Below are 26,646 nucleotides of genomic sequence, written 5' to 3'. Positions count from 1 at the left end.
GGGGAAGGGGAGGGGGCAGCAATACTTACAGGTATATAAACGCCATACTGGGATTGACAATTTGTCGTAAAACTAAAGGTTGTGAGGAGTTGAATTCCCCCCCCCCCCCCCCACACACAGGTAAGATTAAAACCCCTCCCTTTATGAAAATCTGGACACGGGCCTGGTTCCTTGTATCCCCGAAATATGTGCATGCAGTAATTTGCAATTTTGTGCTATTAAACGTTGTTATTTCTTACTTGTCTAAGCGACATGGTTGCCCGAGTCTAAAACTTTTAGCACACTGGATTACTTAACATTAATATAGGCTGAGAGGGGGAGGGGAAATGTTTCAGTTGATTAAGTATGAATAGTGTTGGGGAGAATTTCTAATCTAATAATATCTCCTCAATATTTCCTTTAATACTTGCAGAGTGAGTTCTGAAATAAGACGAACAAACTATTTCAAACTTGAATGATGTTTATTAAACGATAATGTAAATAGCTAAAACATTCTGTAATAGATAAAAATGTACTAAAAACGTAATCATTATATATCTCTCTCTTATTTAGCAGCAAACTATGCACACAACGTGCTATGTGCTATTAATGCACGAGATAACTAATACGGCAATGATGAAATCTAAACTTCATGACTATCGACTAAATACTTCAACGAAAAAACCCATTGGGAAATAAGCTAACACAAGCTCATCATATTCAAGAAGGACGAGTGGCACGAACAAGCAAGTTCGAATACCGATCTAGCGACCGCCTACAACGACGAGAGGTAATCAAAGAGCGAGAACATAAGCCGCGAACGGTTTAAATATCCCCCCGGGTCATTAGCATATCCGAGTCACGTGAACGGACACTCGTCACTGCTATCGTTAAGCACACGTGCTATCAGATTCCGTCTAGAAGCTTCCATGTGACGTCATCCACTATTGAGTTCCCCCAGGTGGACAAAAGTGAAATCAAACATTTGGTCGATTCGACCAATGCGAATGAGTGCTGATAAGCCTCTTTTACCCCCATCATGCAGAATGATTGGTAATACATTGTAAGTAATGAAAGACATATTCTTTTACTATTGTTGTTGTGAGGTGATGAGATAGGAGTATTTACTGTTGTTATTAACAGGCATTTATGCCTAACAAATAGTCTTAATTGAAGGCAGAAAATGTGGGTTTAAAAAAAGACACAAAAATTGTTCTGAGAAACAATGTTTCTACTATGATATATATGAAAGAGCTTTAAATTATAAATTGAGATTGAAAAATGAAAATTAAGTTATCTTTATTAGAGTAGTTGTGTAGTAAGCTTGTTACATAACTACTCAATTTGTTTTTTGATCATTTTTACTTGGTTTGTACGTTTGTTGTCTGTGGTTTATTTTTGAGTTTTTTTCTTCTTCTAATCTGGTAGTTATTTACCTTCTCAGTTGTTGTTGTGCAAAAAGTAGATGCTTTAATTTTCTACATATTACCTTTTTTAGACTGTAATGAACTTAATCAATTTTTTTTTCCTCAGCCTCATTGACAGAAGAGGCATTTACACCGAAGATGGTCAGTTGAGTCAGCATTGCCATTACGGAACAGTTAAAGGAGCGCAGTCAAAAGTAAAAATGTTCATTTTCTTTAACTTAGAAATTAATAGCTTGAACAAGAACAAAATCATAATTTTGTCAGATGCCATTAGTTTCTTGACAAATTAAAAGTTGTGTAAGAATGAAACCATTATACGTTTAAAAAATCAGGATACATGTAATGTTTTTGGTTGGGAACAAAAATTTGGAACAGCATGGCGTTCCAAATACTTCAGCCAAACAATCTTAACTCCTGTTTCGAAAGTATTGCAGGAAAGAAAGTCCTGTCTACAGTTGTGTAATATCGCTTGTGTGTGCAATTATGAACTAAGTAAAATGAGAACTCTTAGAATAGACTGCTTGAAGATTTTTTTTTTTGGGGGGGGGGGGCTGCAAATAAGTTAAAAGAGAAAACTATTTCTATTTGGAATCGCTGTGTATAACTTTTGTGTCTCATGGATATCTAAAAAACAATAAGTTGAAGTCACCGAATATTACCTTTATTTTTTCCCACAACCTTAAAATTTTTGATCCTATCCTGAAATGAAACTTTAAAGGGAGACTCTTTTGCTCAAAAATTGAACTTCAATGGTTTAAATTTTGCTTCAGTTCTAACTGAAACTTTCTCACAAAAAGTGGCAGAGTTGTTCATATTCAGTATTCAGTGTGTCAGCTCATATTATTGGATATTCTAAGGTAATATCATATTTCATGCTTTTGGGAAATCTGTAATATTTGTAGTTATGAATACAAAAACTTAAATTCATGTGTGAAATTAAGAAACTAAACTTTATTGGAAAGAAACTGAAAATTTTTATTTGTATTGCTTTTACTACATGTTTTATCTTCTTACATTTATTTAGTAGCTAAGATTTTTGAATGATTTGCAACTGTAGGATTTTCATGTATTTGGCATTCTCTAATTGATCCCAAAGAAATTATTTCAGGAATTTCAGTAATTCCATATGTATTATAATTTGCTCTAGGATTTTGGTTCTTTGCAGTGAAATGTTCAATTTGATCTGCTCTTTAACTTATGACTGTCATATTTAGCACTTTTTGTTTGCTTTAATTATAAATGGTTTTCTTAGGGTATTGTCTCAACAGTGCCCAACACAATAGTTACAACAGAGCAAAAGTCCACCCAAAGTGTTGCAGCTGCTGCATATGGACCAAAAAGCTCAGTCCACTCTGCTAATGGAAATTATCGTGGCGTTCTTAGAGAAAGTTCCTACCAAAATCCAGGACCTCATGGTAATTTCCTTTTTACTTTTATTAATTTGTTTAATTTATATATATATACAGTCGAACCCCGCATAATAGAATAGCCATTTTGCCACGAAAAAATATTCTAATAAGCGGGATATTCCATTAACCGGGATCAAAACAACACATTACATCGGTTTGGTACATTGAAAATGTAGCATTTTTATGAACTATGTAAAAACATTGACGCAAATGTAGTAATTTGCAGTCTTAAAATGTAAAATTAAGTTGTTTGATGTGCAGATAATTTCAAAGCTGAGACATGTTTCTTTGAAATTCTGACAATATTTTCAACATCAGTATTTTCCAGATTCATTTTTCCCTTTAATTTCCTGAACACAATTCAAAACATTTTTACATGATGGTTATAAATGTTTTTTATCTGAAAAAAAATGAAAATTAGTTCCTTTTCCTGCTCATAAATTTCATTACTTTGAGCTTCATGATCCTAATGCTTTTGGGAAAAGTTAACTAAAAACATGGCTTTTTTTTTTTCCCCGGTCATTTAAGTTTGAAAAATGAGTTAGGATAGCTTTTAGGGGCCTTGTCTCGCTTTATTTAATCCAGTCTACTTCACTGCTGGTGAATCAGCACCTTAGTTCAATTGATAACGATAACGGTAATCTACTATCATTTGATATGTCTGTGAAGGATTTCAGCTGAACATTCACGGGCTGAAATCTCTTTCACAGACATTCCGAATGAATGGAGATTTCAGTTTTTGTTACTGAGTTATCTACGATGCTGATTCATGTGGAATCAAGTGAATTGGACTGAGTGAAGCGAAATTGGGGCCTCTGGTACTGTTTTCAGATATTTAAATTTAGAAGGAAACAATGCTTTTATGTCTCTAACTTCAAAACATTTACATTTTGCCTCAGCTTGGATCACAGTTGGTGAGTAATTTTTCCGTGTTGATCCTACACCCAATCATACTCCAACTTTAAATGTTTGATGTATCCTTCCTGCTAATTTCTGTAGCTAGTTTTAAAGTTATAGCTCTTTTGGTTTTCAATATTTTAATCTCATTTGATATTTCTGTTTTAGAGTAGATTTCAGTAGTCTTATTCATATCACTCCAGGCAAACACAATTTTTAATACCTATATTCATGCTTTTTGATTTTTTTTTTTTTTTTTTTGGAATGAATAATTTTTTGCACCATGTAATTTTATCTTATGGGCTGAAATTGCATGGAAGGATGTACATAGTTCACCTTAGTGTAATTATAATAGTGAGGAAAAATCGGAATGCATGTTTTTGTTTTTCATTTGTAAATGGTATCAAATAATAGTGATCAGATTTCGCAAATATTTCTGCTGAGAATTAGAAAAAAATTAAGTAAGAACATATATTGACGAAAAAATATAGAGTAATAGTTTTCGCCAACAACGAGCAAGAAAAACAACATTCATACTCCATCAAAATATTTCCAAAATTATATCAAATTTCTGTCCTTACCGTTACAAAAAAATAAATAAATAGTGCAGTCAATAACTACACCACAAAGAAATATACACATTTTATAAGATAATAAATTGATAAATATTAAATGTGAAAGGTGAACTATTTTGATGTTCATTAAGCTTATTTCAAAAAAGTTTTACCAATAACATTAACGATTTGCTTTATATTGCAATAGATTTATTAGCATTATGTTTCAAGACAAATGTTGTCAATTCTGCAAGATAAAAAATATCCCCTGTTAATCAAACACCCCGCTTAATCGAATAATATTTCTTAGAACCGATGATATTTGATTAAGCGGGGCGTACGGTTACATTGTAAAACTTTCGACTGCGCATTTCTGATACTATTTCTCGTAAATTGTTTCAGAAATTGCATTTCTGTTTTGAAAATCTAGCTGTCTCGAATGCAAGCAAATGATCCACTGCTCGGTGTTTCACTTTCATTAAACTAATGGGATAAAAGTGATTGAATTTTAATGAAATTCGATGTGAACTTATATACACATCATTATACTTGCAAAATTAATTATTTCAGTATTTTCAAATTAAAACTAAATTTTCAATTTCTTCGTAGCTTTTATCTTTTAATTCAAGAAAAAAAAAGAAATTTTATACTTGGCATGAAGGAGTACCAATACTTAAAACATCCAGCCAAAATGGAATATCCACTTCTGAGACGTTTAGTAAAGCATAACAATATCTAGCATAATGAGTAATAGAAAACTTAAACCCTAGTTTTTCACTCTTTGGAACTATTTGAGCTAATGTAATTGTAGTTTTAATACCCTTTATTTACTTACTAGTGGAATATTTACTCATTTTCGAACATGCACCCTAAGAATCAAATCATTCATTTCATAATGAAGATTTAATAAAAACTAATCATTAAATCACTGCTGCATTGTCACTAAAAGGGCTAGTGTTTGAACTTCATTGACATATCTGCTGTCTGAACTCACAAAACCCTTTTTAGAAAACTCTTAAATTAAAATCAACATCAGAAACAATAAAGTGTTGAACTGATTCCTTTTGAGATGAAATTTTTACTTAACCACATCTAAAGTCATCGTATTTCAATATTTTTAAAATTAGTATGTAATGAGCAAAAGCAATATTGAGACTAGCACTAACTACTAGGTAAATCAAATAAACAGCTCAGTATCAGTAGTCAGCATACCTTAGCTGACTATTGGAAATGGAAGTGGTATCAATACCCATGGTTGGCCCTCCCCTTTAAACACAACTTAGTCAAAAAAGGGGTTTATTTTTTTTTAATTAAAACATTTGATTTAAGAGCTCGATTGCTCATCTACAAATTTCTGAAATCAGATCAACAATAAAAACATTGTAAAACTTTCGACTGCACATTTCTAGTACTATGTCTCTTGAATTGTTTCAGAAATAGCAACATTTTTATTTTGAAAATTTAGTTATCTCTAATACGAATAAATGATACAGTTTTCATAATTCCCCCCCCCCCCCCCCCAATGCTCGGCCATGTGTGACCCTAGTAGTCGGCTGTTTGACTTTCATTAATCCAATAGTCATCCCACTGAGATTTAAGGTCATACAGATCTGCAGTAGAATGAAAACCAAATGAGCACTTGCCATTTAAGGATGGTGTTTCTTGTTCATTAAAAAATAAGTAAAAAGAAGAAAAGAGGGTTGCTTAAAATAAAATATCTCATTCCATCAAGAAAAGGTACCCTCAACCTACTGCTATTAGTTCATTATTAGTGATAAGGAAATGAATGTTGAGATGTATCATATATGATTTCAAACTATATACAAGGGGGGACCCAGAAATAACTGGATTTTTGATCTAAACTATTTATATATCAGTTTATTCACAAAATTTCTTTAGTCTCATTCAAAGTGTTCACCCTTAGATGCAATACTCTTGTTAATTCTTTTTTTCCTCTGTTAGAAGATCCCCTTGTACCGTTTTTACCTCTTATGTAAAGATAACAAGAGAATACATGGTCTTTTGGAGACGTTTAATGCGATCAATATTTACAGCTATATTACAAATTACAGATTATTTAATGTTACAAAGATATTTTTGAACTACAAGAGCCAAAATTCGTGGCTCCCCAGCTCTTTGCTCTACGAGTGTCTCCCCTCTCTGACCTATTTCTTTTCTCTTATATACGGGGATTCGTTTGGCGGGGAATGCACCCCTGTTTACAACAGTCAGACGATGTTGACAAAATGCGTTAAGATGTTTTCCTTCTGCTGTCTGAGGTTTCAACTGCTTTGACAGGGTGGTTGAAAAAGGTTCCCTATAGTGTCACAGACATCATATCACACCAAACGGAGAAAATTATGTTCACAACAAATGTCCAGCTCCGGATAAAATTCAGCTATTCTGAAGATCTCATTTCAAATATTTCAGAAAAGGGGAGCAAAAGCCGTATTTACGAGTGGTCTTATACTTATCCAGCTCCCATTCCGGTGACAGATATAAAACACCAGCGTAACATGTTTTTCTCACGATGAGTGTGGTCTGGGAAAGAATTTCTAGATCGACCCCACACACTGCATCGAAATAGCAAACAACTGGAGGAATCGCATCGGTATACCCTGGAACTCTTTAACTTTGACCATATCCAGTGCCTGTTGCGAAGCAGTTTTTACAGTCTCTACTTCATCAAAACGCTCCATTTCAGATTTTTTCCATCCTCAGGAACAGAAAAAGATCACAGGGGGCTAGGTCTTGCGAATACGGGGGTCGAAGAACAATTGGTCACCCTCTTGAGAGGCCAATTAGTGGTTAATGGTGAAGACTGTGTGTACAGGAGCGGTATCATGGTGAAGGAACCATTCTTCTGATCGCCCGCGAGAGCTCCAACTCAATCTTGTTTATTCTAAAGTTTCGTCAATCGTAAAATGACGACTTTTGTTGATTTTTTGGCGGATTTTTTCAACGTTTTCATCATTTCGAGAAGTTGAAGGACGCTCAGAGCTAGCATGATCTTCAACATTCAAGCGCCCAAACCACTCAAAAACTTGTGTACGGATCATAGCATCGTTCGTGAAAGCTTGTTGATGCATTGGGTAAGCTATTCCAGCAGGACTTCAAGCAGGAAGCAAAATTTCAAGCTTAGAGTTTGTTCTTTTAAATCTGCCGTAATGAGTTCGCAGGCGGAAGGCAACAACATCTGAGAAAACCAACACTACGATCAGACGTTGTCAACAAAACTGACGCCACTTGCACAGCTGGTTTGTGAAGGTCTCTACTTGAGACATCTAGCTGGAGAACACTCTACTACGTCTAGGATTGGCATTGCACCATTAGTCTGGTTTCTTTTGGGACCCCCTGGTACATTACTTTTTCTAAGATGTTTTATGTCATTCTGGTTGACTTTTGGAGACTGGCTGAGTACAGGTACACTTACACTATCATTTTATAAAGGTCTTAGCCAACCTGCGGCCTGAATTTCCTTGCTATCCCATTTGGTGTATAGCTATTCACTCGAATCTCTGTCAATAAAAACATCTTTCCTGGACCTCTTTTTCTCCATATAACATAGTTTCAGTTCATGAGTAATTTCATTGTTGGAGAACTTATAAACAAGGCAACATCTTGAACTTTCTAGTTTTCAGTGGACATTTTCATGAGCTCATAATCATTGATTGACTTGATATATTGAGAGTACTGATGTGAGCAATCATTTCTGTTGAAGTCATATTCAATATATTTTCTCCTTTACAATTGATTTTAGCGGTGGATGTGATGAAGAAATCCAGATATTTTGGGCAAATTTTCAAATTAGATATATGTAGCTTAAGACAAGCTGAAATTCAGGACAAGATTGCTTCTTGCCGAAAATTCTGTAGCCAATTTTTTTTTTTTTTTACGTGTTGCTAATTTTATTCATATAAACAAAAAATACTTTGAGTGTTGTGTTGTTGGTATTGTTATTGATGTCTGATTGTAATTGATTTCTAAAATTGAAATCTTATTTTCATAATAAGAGGTACCTTTTCTTCAAGTTTTTTCTCTTTTGATTACGCCTATGAAGTGGTGAAATTCACTATCTATGAAGTGTTGGTGATAACCTATCATAATTATTTCTCAATACTTTATTACATGCCTTGAAACATTTTGGCAGAACCATTACCAATAATAATGTTTCTTCCTAATACCATTCAAGTGAAACTCATTCTTGCTAATAATAAATGCGTTTTAAGACCTTCATAATTGACCTTGCCACAAGAAGTATATTTTCGATACAGGTAATCATTGAAATATATATATATATTTTTCCTTCTTAATTTATAATTTTATTGTATTTATTTTTTGTTTACCATTTTTCATTAGTGTAGCTGCAGCTGAAAAGTAAGACTATGTGTTTCTTACAAAATAAACTGCTTCTTACAAAATAAACTGCGAAAACAGTTTTTATGTAGGACAAATATTGCATAAAATTGGTTTTCTTTTGGTATAATAATTTTCCAGTTTGAAATTTCATATTTTCAGCAATTTTTTTTTTATATTTGTGTGCTTACATATTGAAATTTGAATATTAATATTATGTTTATGTTAAAAAACCTTCAAGGTTGGAAGTTATTAAAATGTACTGCCTCAAAATTTAAGAGAATATTTTATGTATTTTTACTGTAAGTACAGTTGCCACTCGATTTTTCAAACCCTTTGGATAAATACTTATTATATAGACAGACTTTTTTTTTTTACATTTTCCATCCGAATTTAAACGTTTTCATTATGTTCAATGGACTGTAACTTACCCCTTCTCTGTTGTTGAATATTAGTTTCATAAAAAGTCTTCCTTTTCTTTAAAATTCTCTTTAATACATAATTAGCATGATTGTTTCTGTTTGCTTCTATTTTTAAATTGCTTTTTCTGTTCCATAAAGCATTTTCACTTCTGAATACTGAAAATAAAGGTACAAAGTTAAAATTATATGTTTTGCAAAACAAAATGGTATCTTTGTCAACCATTAAAAAGTAAACTAAATTAATAAAGCACATAGATCCTGAAATATATATATTTTTTACAATGTTTGTAATATTTGTTTCACAGCACTAAAATATAAGTAATGAAAAAAAAAATTAGTAGCCTAGTATTTATCTCTCCCTTCATGATCTTTCTTTCTCTTTGTCTATTAACGTAAAATCTACTGTGTTGTTGTAGTTTCTCTCTCTCTCTCTGAGTGTCCTTTTCCTGCATTTTTGTTTAACCACTTTGGTTCTTGTAAAACTGCTTTATAATCTTTAATGGAAGAGCATTTCTCTGATACTTTTTAATCTGTGTTCATAATCATAACATTTTCTTGAGTAGTTAATCCTGAAGTGTGGAGACAGCATAGTCAAGTTGTGAAAGCTTTGGATTTCCGAGCAAAAGCATTGAATTTGCGAAATGAGGAAGCAGTGTCTCATGCTGGTCTACAGGTTCATCCTGCTTATAAATAACAGCAGTGTAATGCGTAGATTTCTTGCGGATGCTAAATGCAAATATCGTGGCAGCCCTTTTATAAACTGATGTCATTAGCATGATATAATCACAATTTTGGTGTTTTTTTGATAAGTTCTAAACCACAGATACTGTTTACATATTAAAAACCAAAACCATTATGAAGTGATTGAAAAATTTTGTACTAAAGGACAAGGAAATGAAAATTGCACAATTTAGTTAAAATACAATTAAATGCATATTTTTAAAATTATATACTTAGCTTAAAGTGAAGGAACTTCTATCTCAGTGTAAAAGTATAAAATCTAATATATTTATCTTTATTGTTATTTCACATTGAGGAAGAAAGTATATCCTTTGACCCTATATATATTCTTCATACTTGCATTCATTTGTGGTGTTGTCACTAATTTTTAAAACATTGCTCATGGCTTAAAAACTTTTAAAAACATTACGGTTTTGATCATTGTTTAAAAAAGTAGCCTAGCGATCTACTCTATTGAATACTAAATTTCATTACTTTATCTCCTAAACGAATCAGATTTATTTTTGAAAATTTTGTGCAAAAAGTCTTCTCACTTTACAAAGCTTTTATATATAGACATTTTAAAAGGTCAAATTTTAATTTTTGACTTCAAATCTCTTGCTTGTACCATCCCTGTTTTCATCATAGGTAAGCTGGTATATGAGACATATTTTATCAGAGAGGGTTTATTTTCTGCAATGGAAAGCGTAATTAATCTATTTTAGACATTATTCAATGTTTTTATAATAAGGACGGGAGAATTAGGTGTTAAAAAGTGGTACCTTATAATCATTTACCAGACACAATATTTAAGTTATCAACTATTATATTTTCCAACTCTTGCTATTGGAAGAAAGCTCAAAAAACATTTTTAGGTTTTATGTGTTAATTAATTTTTGTTCCTTGATTGTTTTGTCTTAACCTCCAGCTCTTTTTTTGTAGATTTTTCAAATGTCCTGTTGATATACAGTTTGTACTTTCAAATTATTACTAAGCCTACTTTTTAATTTGATACATAGTTGAATATGAACATTTTTATTTAATTCTTTAAACCTTAATTGATCGCAAAATTATCAGAAAATATAAATTGAATGTAAAACATTTAACATAAATCTATTTTGAATTTATAATATTTTTGTTTTTTGAGAAAAAATAAGTCTTAAAATTTTTGAAAATATTGAATGAAATTTTTTTATAACCCCAACATATTTTATAACCAGTAAATAAAGTTTAAATCTGTGTTCGAACTTTTGGGGAAAAGAATGCGAAAAGAGAACAAAAAAGTTATATAACGCTGAAACTTACACAATTTATAAAATTAATTTCGTAAACCTTTTGAATTAATTACAATATATCATTTTTTAATAACCATTTACTTGAAAACCTTAGTAATGCTTTCTATGAGACAAATTTCTGTTTGCTGTTATTTTTTCAAAAAAAAAAAAAAAAATATTGTCTTTGTTTCCTTTATTAAAAAAAATGCACCTAATTTTATTAAAATTTCAACAAACTTTATTATGTAATATGTCAGCATAATAATTATTATATATATATATATATATATATATATATATATATATATATATATCAGTTGTAAATTTTCAACTAGCTAATTGCAGAAAAGCTTTTTATTTAATTAAGGTTTAATCTAAGATGTACCTTGACCACTACTTTTTTTTTCTGTCAAATCTGCAGCATTTTATCTGGATGCAGAGTCATTGTTGCTATTGAAATTGTAATTTACTATTCTGTCTTTTCTCTTTCTTGAAATACAATAATACTTTCTCATTTATCTTATACTTATTGACATATTGTAAGCCATTTTTCCCAGTCATTGCATTGTACCAAATTATTTGAATTTTGCTTTATTTATTTATGTATTTTTTGACATAACCTTATCATTAAGATTGAGTATAAAGTTCAATAGAGCTCCGAGTTTCACTTGTGTTCAGAATACACAAATATGAGGCTTTTGTTATATGTTTTGTAGTTTTCCCATGCTTTTATCTTTTTTCAGTTTTAGTTTTGTTCTATTTGAGTATGCATGATTTCTGTTTATTTGTGTGTTCCTCCGCCTGTATATCCCAAAGTATGAAGATTCTTTTGTTCATGCAATAGACATGCTAATTCATGTTTGCTCTTCAATTCTGAAGGATTTACGGAGTTAAATAGCTGTCAGATGAGAAACAATTGAAACATTGAAATTTAATCAATTGAAGAGCTCTTGTTTTACATTTGGGTGAATCAAATAAAAATGGAATGGTCATAATTTAGTTTACGTGTGTGAAACAAAACTATGTAGAGGCAGAGTGGGAGGTGGAAGGAAAAAAAAAAAGAAAAAACTATTAAAGAATGGCCTCAACCTAGCCTCAATAAGCTTATAAAGTTTGTGGTTAGGTAGCATAATCACCTGAAATGCAATTAATCAATCTGCATCAGGTCTCAACACATCGACTGTTAGCAGGGATAATCTGGTCTATGTATACCTCATTCATCAAAGTGTCTCTATTGCAAGGGATGATACAGAAATTTTTCAAGGAAGGGGCGGTTGATTTTTTAACTTAGCTCTCCCACTACGTATCTGATTTATACATGCTTGAAGGAAGAGGGGAGGCTGCCGCAGCATTTTTATCTAAAGCAATTAAAATACAGAGATTTAGCCAAGGAGCTCCCTAAACCTATTCCTTCCTTTTCCGTTGAAAGCGGTATTCTAAAATTGTGCTTCAGAACTGCAATTTCATAATAAGTCTGTAGGAATGCTTTGAAAGCCCCTCCCCCTAAGGTCTTCAAAGGTAGTCTAAAATTACGCTTTTGATTGCTTCAAAAAATTACTGGAGGAAAGCCACTGAACCCATTTTTTCCATCTTTAAAACTTTTATTTTGCAACTGCCAGATAGCTGCCTATCCTCGCTAAAGATGGTTTAAAATGATCTTTTTGAAACTTCGGTTTCGAAAAGATTCCGGGAGGGAGATTTGAACACTAGTCCTTTAGTCGCCCCCATCAACTCTCCCTTGAATCCGTCCTTGCTCTGTTGACGAGATGAATTTGACCAGGTTGCGAGTCCCTTAAGTGCCAGTCCTACACACAAGTAAGTCGATGAGAGCGAGTTCAAGAATCCAATTTCTTTGATGCAGAACAGGATCAGTAATCATTTTTCATTTATTTAAGGGTCAGGAATTAGTTTTCAATGACTCCTGTCCCTCGCAGATACACAGTCCCTTATGTGCCAGCCCTACACACAAATCATTAACAGTGACTGCAGAGGTCCTATTTCTTTGAGCAGTGTTCTCCTTGCACTATTTTCAGTTGCTGATGCATTTCAGTAATTTTATCTTCTGCCACTGAAAACTGATTAACTCCAACTTCTGTAGTTGCAAACCTGATACAGACTGATTGCTTTTTGCATGACTCTGCTACCTGAATGCCAAATCATACTCATAATTGCATGTGCTTAGTAAGGGAGAGTTTAACCTTCAATCGTCCCCCCCCCCCCCCAGGTCCCACTCTACCTCCGAAGACAGTTTTGTTAGGCTCGCACACATATACCCCAAACTGTGACTACTGTCTCATTTTCATTTGATTCACTCTAATATATTCACAGGGCCTGTGAACGCAACCAACTTGCATAACTCATTTTGCCAGCCAAAAAATTTCTTTGCATTCAGTATCGAAACAATTTCTTTAGTCTTGCTTTTCAAATCTAAAGCTGGCATTAAATTGTGTTATTTAGAATTTGCTTCACTTGTAAGTAACCAAATCATTTATCAGGGTCACATATGGAAGTTTTGACATGTGAATCATACAAAGAAAAAATAAGTTATACAAGCAAGTGATTACTGTTAATACCTTATGTGGGTTTTTTAGGGTTACTGCTTTAAGAAAAAAAAAATTAAACTTTGGTAGCATCTCACAATGACGATTATTGGTTTAATGCCCCCCTCTCCCCTTCCCTATCCATTTATTATTGATTTTTTTGAAACTGTTTACAGGTGATTACCCCCCCATCACCGTGTACCTAAGTGCTACAGGCAGAGAAACACTTAAATATTTGCATGATTATTTTATGCATGGCTAGCTTGCTACTTTTTTTGTTTATTTTCCCTTTAGGCAACAACAGTATTAAAGTCCCTGTAGCTGTAGTTTCCCCACAAACTCGGCATGAAGCAGAGCTTTGTGCCAAAACGCCATTCCCATCGCACAAAGATGATCAAGACCCATTAGAAATTGGAAGTCAGCTTTCTTTGCTCAAGCAAAGTGCAGTGTGAAATTTATTTTGCTTTCTCTCACCTCTGTGGTTGCTTTCCAGAACTTTTCCCCGAAAATACCCGATTGCAGTAGCGTTTACATTTGGTTGTGCAATATTGTACTTACTGTACAGACTTAAGACAGGAAGAAGTGTATTCCATGTGGTATTTAAATATAAAGTACTTTTTGTATTAAATGTTTCAAACTCTCAAATAAATGCTATGTAAATATTTAGGCTAATTTTATAAAGGCCAATATGAATTATTTCTTTTACAGTGTAGAAAATGTTATTTTTATATTCTTATATATTTTTCCTGCACATGAATGTACTTAAGCATTCTTTCATAACTGAATTATTGCATTTCTTATACTTAATTTCTTTGTTTCTATGATGAAAATTGATAAAGTTTATATTTTTAAATAGTTTATATGTTCATGTGCTAACCCCCCTTCCTCAACTCACAAGACCCTGCTATTTTTGTTAATATTTAATTTTTGGTAACTTGAAAAGTATCAATTGGCCTTTTTGTTTAACCAACCATTCGTTATCACTAGAAACAAGTAAAATTTTACATCCGAGCAAGAATCAACATTTGACATATTTTTCAATCGAAGTATTTTTATGTAGTTTTAAATGTTTTAATATTTCTTTAGAAACAAAACAAAGAAAAAGATACAAAAAAGTATAAAAAACTAAACCATTGTTTAGTTAGATTAAAGCTTTTGCATATTCATGTACAAATGGTAGAGTTCATTTATTGAATTTTAATGTTTAGTTTTATTTCAATCACTAAAATATTCATCATTGTTTTATAATGTTTTTATAATCGTGTGCTTCATTGCCATTTGTATTGCTGATGCATCTCCCACATTTTTAAAATCACAATTGTATAAATAATTCTGCTCCAAATAATACAAATTTCAATTTTGTACTTCTCTCTAATGTGCCATTTTTTCATACTGCCTTATCTTTCCTTTATTTATTTCTATTTATAAATTAGAAAGAAGTAATTGATTGTGATTATCTTTAATGCTCACTGCTTGGTTCATTTTGTACATAGGAAAATTTTATATAAATTTTTTTTTGAATTGCTCACACTTAACATATTGTTAAGTACTGATTTGATGCTCCGCTCTTAAAATCACAATATTTAAATAAATGTGTATTAGTGTTTACATGTTAATTTAATTTTTTGGCTTCCAATGTATTTTTTTTTAATTGTCAGTGAAAAGTATTGTGTATGAGTATTTATTTTAAATTAAAATTAGATATTTAGTAATGCTGGTGTCTTTCTTTCATAAGTTTGAACTCTTTGATTTCAATTTATTGTAAACTGTAGTATATTAAGCAGATTCGTTCATTGTGATCATTGCCTTCTGGGCTGTATGACACTGAATCACGCCAAACGGAAAAAATCTGGTGCAAAAGTTATTTTGGCCTCTTCTGGGGCAAGATATTGTAATAGACTTGCAACAGGTTAGGTAAAAACCTGAAATCACCAGGGAATTTGATTTTGATCAAAAATGTTAAGAAAGATCTCTGAAAATCATGAAAACAGACTTGAAAAACAAAATCATTTGCATCATAAACGTTTATAGTAAGTTGGTTAGTATACTCTATAAGTTTTTTTGAGATGAATTCTAGAAAGACTGTTTCTAATCTGGAATGCATTGACAAAAGCATATATTGAAAGTGGGTAGTCTGGGTAGAAGCAGTGCACATGGATCCACACAAAGTATAGAGTTTGTGCTAGGGTTTCCAATCTTGATTCCGAATCCCGCGGGATCTCGCATGATATTTAGCAGGATTAATCCTGCAGAATTTTCGATCCCGCAAAGATTGTGTGCAAATGTTTCACAGTTTTTGCCGTCCATAAAACAAATATTTTTACAAGTATCATCTGAAACTTTAATCACCATCCTGTCTATCTGCAAGAAGAGCAAGAATAACTTTGTGTCTCATATGGTGAACGGTAGATTTACTATTCAAGAAAAAATAAAAAAAGAGGATATTTTTCTGAGAATGAATTGGTATTTGCGTTCGAGATTTCAGTGTTCAGTCTTTCAGCAATTGCGAAAATGCATAAAAATAATAAGCCTTTTCCAAAACAATCACTAAATATTGAAACCCAGAAAATTGTGTTTTAGAAGAAATTGAGAAAGTGTATCACAGAGTGCGAAATCTGCTGGAGTAGCCTGAATGCAATGTTGGAACACTTCTTTTCCGAAGAAGAAAGCAAGAAAAAAACTAGACATTTTTTATTTTTGCTTTCTAACTAGTAGGAAGAGCCTGTCAATGTCTTTGTCACCATGAAATTAATGAAATAAATGTGGGTGGCACCTTGAGAATTATGCTGGATGAATTAGCTGAGCAATCTTCAATTTTCAGAACGACTCTAAAAGAGGTGACAGAATCTTGGATGAAACACTAAATGACTCGCATGACGGTGCAGTACGTTAAGCTGCTCAAGTTTTTGATAGTATCTTTGAAGTGAGAAGCAATATTAGCAAAATTTTTTAAAAAACTTTTATTGAAACTGCGACCCAGTCAGCGTCCACCCCCTGCTGTAATGATTCAAATGCACTGGTGTAATTAATGACCAACATTAATGAATCAACAAGGCAAGGCAAATTGGATAGAGTAATACACAAATCTACAAATCAAACAGAAATTGTTTTTGTCCAAAATTGAAGTTCATGAGCAAAAACTTTTATCATGACCCCCATAAGAAAAGAAAAATCTATTTTAGAAGGTAAAGTTTATGGGGATCTTTTGCTAGGTTCCACAACTGTTTAATCTCAGTTAAACCAATTGCAGTGTGATTCGTTATCAGTTAATTTTTTTTTTGTTTGCAACATGTTAGTGTTAGCGAATGTGTAATAATTTGTGCTTGTTTGGATGTGTAGTGGCGATGCTTCAGTCTCACTAAAAAATTTTGTAGAACACAAGAACAAACATTCAAACACTACTCACAAATGACCTACTCGAACTTAGCAATGGTAATCCTACAGGGTGTTGGCAAGGAAGTGAACTAGTTGGGGTTCTCAATCAAGCCTTCCTAGAGGGGTGTAGAAGAGTATAAAAGATAAAACAAAACAGTAATTTACTCAATTTTGTGGTCACTCTTAAATATTAAATGACAGTGTCAGTCCTCTCTCCTGTCATTAATGTTGAGAAAGTGACTGATTTGCACACCAATCTCAACTAGATCCTAGATTACCTCCAAAAAAAATGTATTTATTTTTCTGCTATTTGGATTTTGTATGTTCCAATATGTTAAACATTAAGTTTTATGTTGAATTTGTGTATGAACTTATCCAGCCTTTTTACTTAAGAACGAGCTTCTATTATCTTAATCAGTCTCTTATTGTACTACTTATATTAACCATATGTCAGTGTTCGATGGGGTGGGGGGGGGCGCAGAGCCTGAAAGGTTGAGAACCTCTGTCTACTGTTGGTACTGCAAAATATTTAATTGAAGTAAAATGGGCTAAAAACTTAGAAAGACTCAAAAGTCTTAACTGTTTTTATGCAACAAATTGCATTAAAAAAAACTCATGAGGAGCATCAGTTTTTATTGATACATTAAAAAAAAAAAGCTGCTAATTCAACCATCTAGTCTTTTAGTCTGGAAGTTCATGGAGTCTTAACTGAAAAAGTCGAAGAATTTCATTTCTGAAAGTGAGTAGAAACTCGGAACCCTGTTTAAACTTTTTTTTTAGTGTCTCTTTTTTTTTTTTCTTTTTTAAACATGGAGGGGGGGAGGATTATTCTAATCGTCGATAAGTTTTTTCCCACCGAGCTGCAAGTGCAGGGAAACACCAGCAGTCATCTCTCAGATAGCAACACTAATGCATGATGTTGTCAGCCACAGTGAGCAGACTCTCGATTTTATTCTGTTTCCTTCGTTTAACATCCAGTCAGAATTAAGAATCCGGCAACAGGGAATTGTTTATGGTTTAGTGCTAGCAAATGTCACTTTTCGAGCTAATCCGTTGTTTCGAAATAAGGAAGAACCTGAAATTTGGCGAGTTAAAACAGTTTTTAAAAAATCAATTTTGTGACAGAGAAGAATAGGGACTGATTTATCCTATTTATGGAAAAATAATAACCTTTTAATAAGAAGTAGAATGAAATACAATTAGTATGTTTCATAAGGGATCAAACAATTTTCCAACTCGTTTCTGCGGTCGTGAGTTATAAAAAGGATTCGCTTCTACGATTTCGTTTTTTGCTTACTGTTGCTTTTAATCTAATCATTACATTTCCCCATAGACGGCAAGTGCACAAAAAAAGTGGGAAGTCAAAGCTCAAAAGAAATGCGGGGGGGGGGGGGGGGGGTGAGGTTCCTCCGAAAATAGGGTATGTTATGGTATTCTAACGTCGTCATGGATTAAATGCCTTAAAAAATTGTTGACACGGCCTCAAAATAGGGATCGAAAGTCACAGAGTTATTTCTTCCAATTCAAAGTTTCATTTAATTTTTTAAGTAATATCACGAGAAAAGTATTAAAAACACACTTATTTATTAAGTCAATTCTTTCTTTAAACACCTGAATCATCAACATTCAACACAGTCATTTTTCGATCGATCGTTAAATTTGAACTTAGAGTAGAGGGGAATGGTATCTTTTACTTTCGGAAACAAAGGGGCAGTTGCCCCTCCAAACGAGCCACCTATGCATTTTTCTTTGTAATCTCTTTCCCTAACGTAATTTAAAAATGAAACTAACCTATCATAGCGTTTTTAAGACTTCAATTTCAAAAAAATTCCGATGAGAGTCATAATCCAGAAACCTTCACTCAACGTCATGAAAAATGGTCAGCCCTTTCGTTTTTAGCTTCAACTTGGAAAGTAAACAGTTTTGAGCCCTTCCAACAACGTCATCAAAAAAAAACGTAAATTGTCGTTTTTAAGTTTTCAAATTGGAAAAATATGAAAGACAGGGGCGGTGTCTATATCCCTTCCCCCAACGTCGTCATAGCTGGCGATTGGGTTTTTATCATTTCATTTTCGAAAAATTGTTTGAATGTTTGTGGACTACATTTCTTCTCGTCATAAGTCAAATATCTTCCTGCCATTGAGATAGCCTATCAGTGGCGTTAACGGGGGGGATCGGTCCGCTCCGGGTGTCACCCGAAGTCGAATTGCAAGTTTTGAAACATAAAATTTTTCAACTCAAAAAATTCCCCCAAAATTTTTAATTTTATTTGCTTTGTCAAACGCAGTTGCATCACCACAGAGGAGGGAGGGGGCATGCACTGGGAGACACCTTTTGGAGTGGGGCGGAAACCAAATTCGTCACGGTTTTCTAAAGAACCGGTTTTTTTTCCCCCCCGCGTTTTTGAGCTTCTATTTCGAAAAATTGTCGGTCCTCTCAACGATTCTAAAGATGGCCTACAAACGTTTTTAAGAGTTCAAAAGTTCGCAAACTCCCGGGGGAGTGTCCCAAACCTCTTCAAATCCTAACATTCTTTAGAATAAAGATAGTCTAGAATGTATTTTTAAGACTATAAACTAGAAAAAAAATCCGAGGGTGGGCCCTCAAACCTCTCCTTCCCGAAACATCACCAAATTTTGTCTAAAACTGCGTTTTAAGAGCAACAATTTCGAAAAATTTCCGGGGAACTATCCCCGAAGCTCCCTCTTTCTATCATACTTGGAGATAACATTTGCGTTTTTAACGTTTCAATTTCGAAAAAATGAACGTTGGAGCTCTTATGAACCTCCTCTCCCCTAACATTGCCTAAGCTCATCTGAAAAGCATTTTTAAGACTACAAATTTGAAAATTATCCGGTTGAGAAACCTCCGGACCCTCTTTTCCCCCATTATGGAGGGATTATTAATTCGGGATTAGGTTCATAATACTTAGCCTTAGTAGTGACTTTCCCTTAAACCAAAAGCTTGAACTCCTATTATTTTCCCCAGGGCCGACGCCAAGGGGGGTGGGGGGGGTGCTACACCCCCGCCCCCTTTTTTTTTTTTTTTTTTTTTTTTTTTTCAGAAGTGGGGCCGCCAATTATATTTTAGCGATGCAAAAAACGAAGAAAAATGGAAACTCTTCGTTGTTTAAAAAAAATATTATAATAATTGTAACTGAACAATTGAAATAATAGCGACAAAAAGCATTTTTTCTGTAAAATTTGAATAGAAAATGCAATCTTAAAATGCAATTTAGGAACATCCATGAAAATCTTTTGTTTAGATTATCTAAGTAAGGGCGGCGGAAATGTACGCTTTAAACATTTTTTAACGCGCAAAAAAAAAAAAAAGTATTCTGTGCGCTATTCACTAGGCTGCAGAGTGGGTATGTCTGGTTAGTCGGAAACTATGGGCCCGGCTCAAATTAAAGTATTGTGCATGGAGTAAAATTAGCATAATGGGAGGGAGGACCGGCGACAAAACTAACATAGTGCACACTTTGTCTCTCAGCCGCCCTGGTCATACCATAGACTAATAATAAGAGTAGACCGAGCTTTCTCATTCTTGCTGATGAAGAAAATTGGTTCATAGATGTATCATGTGACTAGTGGAAGGGCTTGGCGAAGACTTTGGCAGCATGGTTGCTAGATGGCAGCATTATCTATAGTTTGGCACTCGACATGTATTTTAAGACAATGTGTTTTCATTAAAAAAAACTTCCAGGTGCAGAGATTGAACTGTTTTTTCTTTTAGTTATGCATTATTTTGACATTAGTAATAGTTTTTGATCAGTTTTCGGTAACTTTTATTTCATTTCGAGCTGTCAGCGTTGGCGTGAACGAAATGGCGTAAACGTTTTGCGTTAACGCAAAAATGTACTAATCGGTATCTTAAATTGAAACTGTAGATAAAAATCTTACCGTTTGCTGATTCTTCTTGGTCGCTTGCATCTTTTATTGCTTAGAGAGTTATTGAAATTGACTAAAGAAAATGCACAATACTATCTAAACGAAAAACTCACTATATTAACAAAATATTTACAACTTAGAATAACAAATTTACAAATCGGACTCCATAAAAGATCATTCTTCTGTGTTCCATAAATTCTATTTATTTTATTTCGCGGTGGCGTTGATCGTCTGCTACGATTAACGCCCGCTGTTGCTAGGATATCCACCAGTCACATGGTTTGGTTTATGAGCAGCAAAAGGGTTGCCATAGCTCGGTCTACTCTTATTATTAGTCTATGGGTCATACAAAACCATGGCTCTTCAGTTAAAAAAAAAAGATAAATAAAAAGGATAGCTTCATTGTTAATGAAGCTATCCTCATTTCCATATGTAATTTTTTTGATGAAAAATATGTCCTGCAAATCATTATTAAGTGGAGAAAAATGCATGGGTTGCCGAAATATATTTCAAATAGAGAAAAAAAAAGTTAATGCAGAGAGAGATTCAAAATATTGCAACGAATACTCATACTAGAAGTTCTAAATGTTTGAACGTAAAAATCTTAAGTAAATCAAAGCTTGATCAAGAGATGCAGGAGGCATATTTAAATTAAAATGAAGTGGAATAAAGACCTAGGGTATCACAGAAAATTACCACATCCGTTCAAAATGGTAAAAGTTCTTTTTCTGGGGCCGCAGACGCTTGTATTTCAAGAAAACAAAAATCTTAGGCTCGAATTGAAAATTTAAAATCCAAGCAAAAAATCGTTTTCGGCAAAGGAAAATTGAAAGAAAGTCTTGACACAATATTTTTATCAATAATTAAAATTTAAAATGAAGATAGGGATAGAGCCAACCTGAAAAAAAGAGCGGGGAATTCCAAACCCTTCTTTTTACGTCCTCAAAGCCGGCTTGGAAGTGAGTTTTTAAAACTTAGGTTTTGAAAAAATTCCTGGAAAACGTTCTCAAACACCAACCCGGCCTAACGTCATTAAAGATGGCCTCACATGAGTATTTAGGACTGCAATTTCGAAAAACCATAAGAGTGCTCCCAACCGATAAAAGCCTTTTCAATTACTGACTCATCATCATTCAAGATAGAATAAATTTCGTCTTTTGGATTTAAGTTTAAAAAAACTCCCTAAAGTCTCCCGAACCGTAATATTACCGAAGTTCCTCAAAAATTTCATTGTTAAGGCTTCAATTCAGAAATTTTTTGGAGGGAGATCGCCCAAACCCCCTACTCCTCTAACGGTATTGAAAATCGCCTACGATTGCGTCAATTGTATTTCAATTTTGAAAATTTGCCAGGGGAGGACTCCGAATCTCTCCACCCATTAACATTACCAAATATCTTCGAAAACTGCGTTTTCTGCAAATCGAAATATTTTCGAGAGAGAGAGAATGCTCCTCTCTCTCTCTCTCTCTCTTGCCATCATCATCGAAAAACGTCTTCAATCTCACTTTTAGTGCTGGCAAGGGCACATTTTAACAAAAAAAAAAGCCTTTTACGGTTTTCAATTTCAAAAAATTTCGGGGGGAAGGCCCCCATCTCTCTTTTCCTTAATATTGCCATAGATCGTCTAAAACTACATTTTTTGAACTACAATTTTCAAAATTTTCCCGGGGGAGAGCACGCGGACCCCCGTTTCAAAAATAATTCGCAATTGCATGCTTGGAGTTTGAATTTAGGTAAATTATCGGCTGATGACCCTCGAGTCTTTTCCTCCCCTAACATCACCATATATCGTTTAAAACTGCGTTTTGCAAATAAAATCTTGAAAAATTCCCGGGTATGTTCCCCGGTCGTCCTTTCCTGAACATAATCAATTATAACGTACAATTCTGTTTTGGGAGCTTAAATTTGGAAAAATTATCGGGAGAGGCTCTCCTTGACCTTCTGTCACTTTCCTGCCCGACTTAAAATATAGTCCAAAACTGCGATTTTATATCTTCAATTTTGAAAAAAATCCAGGCGGTAGCACTCTGACACTCTATTCTTGACTGAATATTATCCTTTAATATGACTATCCCTGCTAAACCAGAAGCTGAATCTTATCTCTCTTTGCATATTGGAACATGCGTTTGAAACAATTAAGGGGCCACCAAATGCGTATATCCCCCCCCCTCCAGATTTTTGACATAGCGACGGCCCTGATTTTCCCCCGTCTTTAAGATACGTTTAAAGTAAATAAGGGGCTATCAACTTCGTGCACTCCTTACATTTTTGATTTCGCGACGGCTCTGCACACATGCGTTTAGGATTAAATCGTTCATAGTTTTTAATTTTCTGTTGCATGTTAGCTCACTAAAGAATTTCGTTATTACACAAATGTGGTTGTTTCTAAAAATTGAAAATTGTATGAATTTCATGTAAACATGGATTTTTTTTTTTTTTTTTTGACATTTGGGGGGAGTGTGACACCCTAAATTACTGTCCTGGGTGTCACCCATGCTAGGTACGCCACTGCCTAACCTAAACACTCTTTTAGCTTTAACTTCAAAACATCCTGAGGGCCCCCCGTTTTTGAGATATGGGGTCTTAAAGTCTGCCGAAATCACAAGAAAAGTTGCCAGATTTAAAGACTGGGCAAAAAATTTAAAATACCGCACGATTTCATCGTCTGCATCTTGCAAGGCATCTCATTAGTCCGGTCAATTTAGACAATTGAAAATAACAAAAATTCCGGGAAAGCTAAATTTTGGTAGGGACCTTGGGCTTACTATTACAAATAAGGTGCCAAAAGTCCCCATCGATCCCATGTGCGCTAAAAAAGTTATTCGGGGGTCAAAGGTCAAAATTTTAGGTTTTTTGGATTTTTCTCAAAAACGGTAAGTTTTATCGAAAAGTACCGCAGACCAAAGTTTTAGATCTCAAAATTCTCTATAAAAATGGTCCTTATCATTTTTTTCTCCAAGACCAAACCTTCCCAGATATTGCGTACTCTCAAAAGACAGCCAGCCATTTACAGAATCCCCTCTACTCGCGTGGCCTTGAATAACATCTGGCTATTCTAGTCCGTGTGGCATCGTTCACGTACCCAGAGGTGCCCAACTCACTAAGAGCAAAGGCGCACCCCCCTCATTTTCGCGGAAATCCCCCCCAAAAGCATGCCTCCCCCCAAATAAAAAATATTCCTCAAAACAATCCCCCTAAAAATTTCGATGGCGCAGTCTGGGCCATGACCCCTCCTAGGGGGTTGAGGGCACCCCTGACGTACCAGCTTCTTTTAGAGTTGGTACAGTTCGAGTGCAGTGCAGAGAGCCGAGTGCAGTTCGAGTGAATAAACGTATTTATCACAAGCGTCTACTGTTGTTTGTGCTGATCAATATTTAAGAAAAATGTAACAATTTCGCTTTATTTGCAATAAACTTTTGACTGAAGGTGAAACTGTTGTGCTAGGCAGAGAAGTCAAAAGTCCGTTACAATTCGCGTGGATTGCAGAAAATCATACAAGCGGAAAAATTCAATCTCTGCAGCAACGTGAGGATAAAGAGGCCAGTACTTCAAAAGTAAGTCCTCCTCGTACTGTAGCGCGATGAAGTGAATTTGAATCCAACGTTTGTTTTTAAAAAACACTGCTTATTTTGTGGCTGTAAAGCGGATGAGGAGGCTGAGAAGAAGAAAACGCAGAATAATGAAAGAAAAATTGATAAAGCAGCGACTAAATCATACTCAAAATTAAAACGTGCAAGAGCAGCTTTTGACACACCTCAGAACGATCTTTAGCTAATTTTAAAAGTGATTCTTTGAATGTAAGTGTGGAAACTTTAAATTTTTCTGCGATAATTCTGCGCTTTGTTCTTCTCAGCCTCTTCCCCCGTTTCCTCGCCACAAAATAAGCAGTGTTTTTTACAACAAAAGCTGGATTCAGATTCACTTAATCCCGCTCTTGTTCGAGGTGGACTTACTTTTGAAGTACTGACCATGCTCATTAGGGTGGATTGAAAAAAAATCAAAATCTGATAAACGCTAAGTAATAGCCCGGAAAAGTTGCCTTTTGTAGAGATACTTGGTTCAACAAAAGGATTTCGACCGCAAAAGATATCTTGAGGTGTCGCTCGCGCCTCGAAGTTGACCATAAATGCATAAAAACTGGAAAAAGTTATAATAATTTCATCAAATATCAAAATTTGAGGAATTTAATGTTATCGCTTTTAAGAGCAGGCTTTTTGTGTAGATTACACATTGCATAAGATCATTTTAATAATAAACTGTATTTTAAAGTTCCACACATGCGTTGAGTCTTGAATTTGACCAATACAGTCAGAATTGAATAACATCGTGTTGCTCCGTACTTAGAGAAAAAAAAATTAGAAGTTATGATTTGTAAAAGTTTGTTTTCATATTAATTAATTCTTACATAGATACGAAAAAAAATAAGTAATAAAAAGCATTTCTTATCTAGTAAAAAAATGTTTAATTCTCCACTTAGCAGATAACTTTGGCTCAAAATATCAATTTTTACCTATGATAGAGAACAAAAGTTAAGTATAAAAATTTTAAAATAATGTGGCTTGCAACAGCCCACATCAGTCACCCTTTGAAACAAAAGACGTTGCTAAAGAAATTTTAATGGGTTTTGAGCCCTCAAACTGTAACCACATTGATTACAATAAAACATAAGTTTGGCATGCGAGTTGAACTGTTTTACTTCGCATAATTTTTCAGTCTTGATTGAAATTGGGGCTTGATGGTATTGTGGCTTAATATTTCTATATTCTAATCCGACTCGAATAAATCCATCCCTTTTGGTTAGGCAGCAAACTGTACCTGACATTTATTTTTCTTATATTACCTATCGTCTCACTGCATTAGTATGACACGTGAGGTTTTGAGTACCTGACACTTCTTTTTCTTATTTTACCTATCGTCTCGCTGCTTTAGTATGACGTAAAGTTTTGAAAACCATACTACTCAGTAGGTACGCCACCAAGCCATTTCTTTCAAAGTTTTATCGGAAGTCCACTTTTTGAAAGAGGGAGCTGCCGAGTTTTACCAGTTCTGCTTATCGATGAGCTCATAGCAGTCTCTCTGCTTCAAAATTGAAATCTGGAATTATACATGTTCATTGTCCATCTTCGAACTGATCGTCGTAATCCGTCTTGAAACAAGTTCTCTGATGATGGTCATCCGCAATGCCTAGTGTTATATTTTTTAGATTCTCAAAGTAACCAGTTTGCAGAACAAGAGCTGATGTTCTAAACATAGTACGATGGCAAATTTAAAAATTTCGATTGTATAGCGAAAATTTACAATTTCAGATTTCAACTTGAGCTCTTTGATAAGCAGAAGTGGGAAAACTCGGATCATCTTCTTAAAAAAGGGAATATCAGATAAAACTTTAAAAGAAATGGTGCTTGAGGGCGTAACTACTGAATTATATGATTTCCAATACATCACGTTATACTAAAGCAGTGAGACGATGCGTAAAATTAGACAAAGAAGCGTCAAACACAGTTTGTTGTTCTAACCAAGAGAGATGGATTTCTTAGAGTCAGATTAGAATCCAGAAATCTTACTCACAATGTATCACTAAGCCAAACATTGTTAGAAGTAAAGATAATAATACGACTCGCCAGCCAAACTATGTTTTATTGTATGAAATGTGGTTACAGTTTGAGAGCTCAAAACACATTTAAAGGGGGGCTGTTTTGAGGGGTATTTTTCTCAGTTTTTGGAGGGGGACTCTTGCTTCTTAGGGGGGAGCTCCGCGATATTGAGGGGTGCGCCCATGCCCTTAGTGGATCCGGCCCCTTTG

General features: G+C 34.1%; 1 long non-coding RNA gene across 1 annotated transcript; it reads left to right on the top strand.

Annotated features, from left to right (window-relative positions):
- Positions 1 to 1,510: 1,510 nt before the first annotated feature.
- Positions 1,511 to 15,230, top strand: LOC129233780 (uncharacterized). The gene is made up of 3 exons (XR_008581488.1): positions 1,511 to 1,600; positions 2,659 to 2,821; positions 13,873 to 15,230. It is a non-coding gene; the product is annotated as an uncharacterized LOC129233780 (long non-coding RNA).
- Positions 15,231 to 26,646: the final 11,416 nt, after the last annotated feature.

This window comes from Uloborus diversus, unplaced genomic scaffold (genome assembly GCF_026930045.1).
Source record: "Uloborus diversus isolate 005 unplaced genomic scaffold, Udiv.v.3.1 scaffold_714, whole genome shotgun sequence".
NCBI classification, from domain to species: Eukaryota; Metazoa; Arthropoda; class Arachnida; order Araneae; family Uloboridae; genus Uloborus; species Uloborus diversus.
This window is presented reverse-complemented; position numbering and strand designations above follow the sequence as displayed.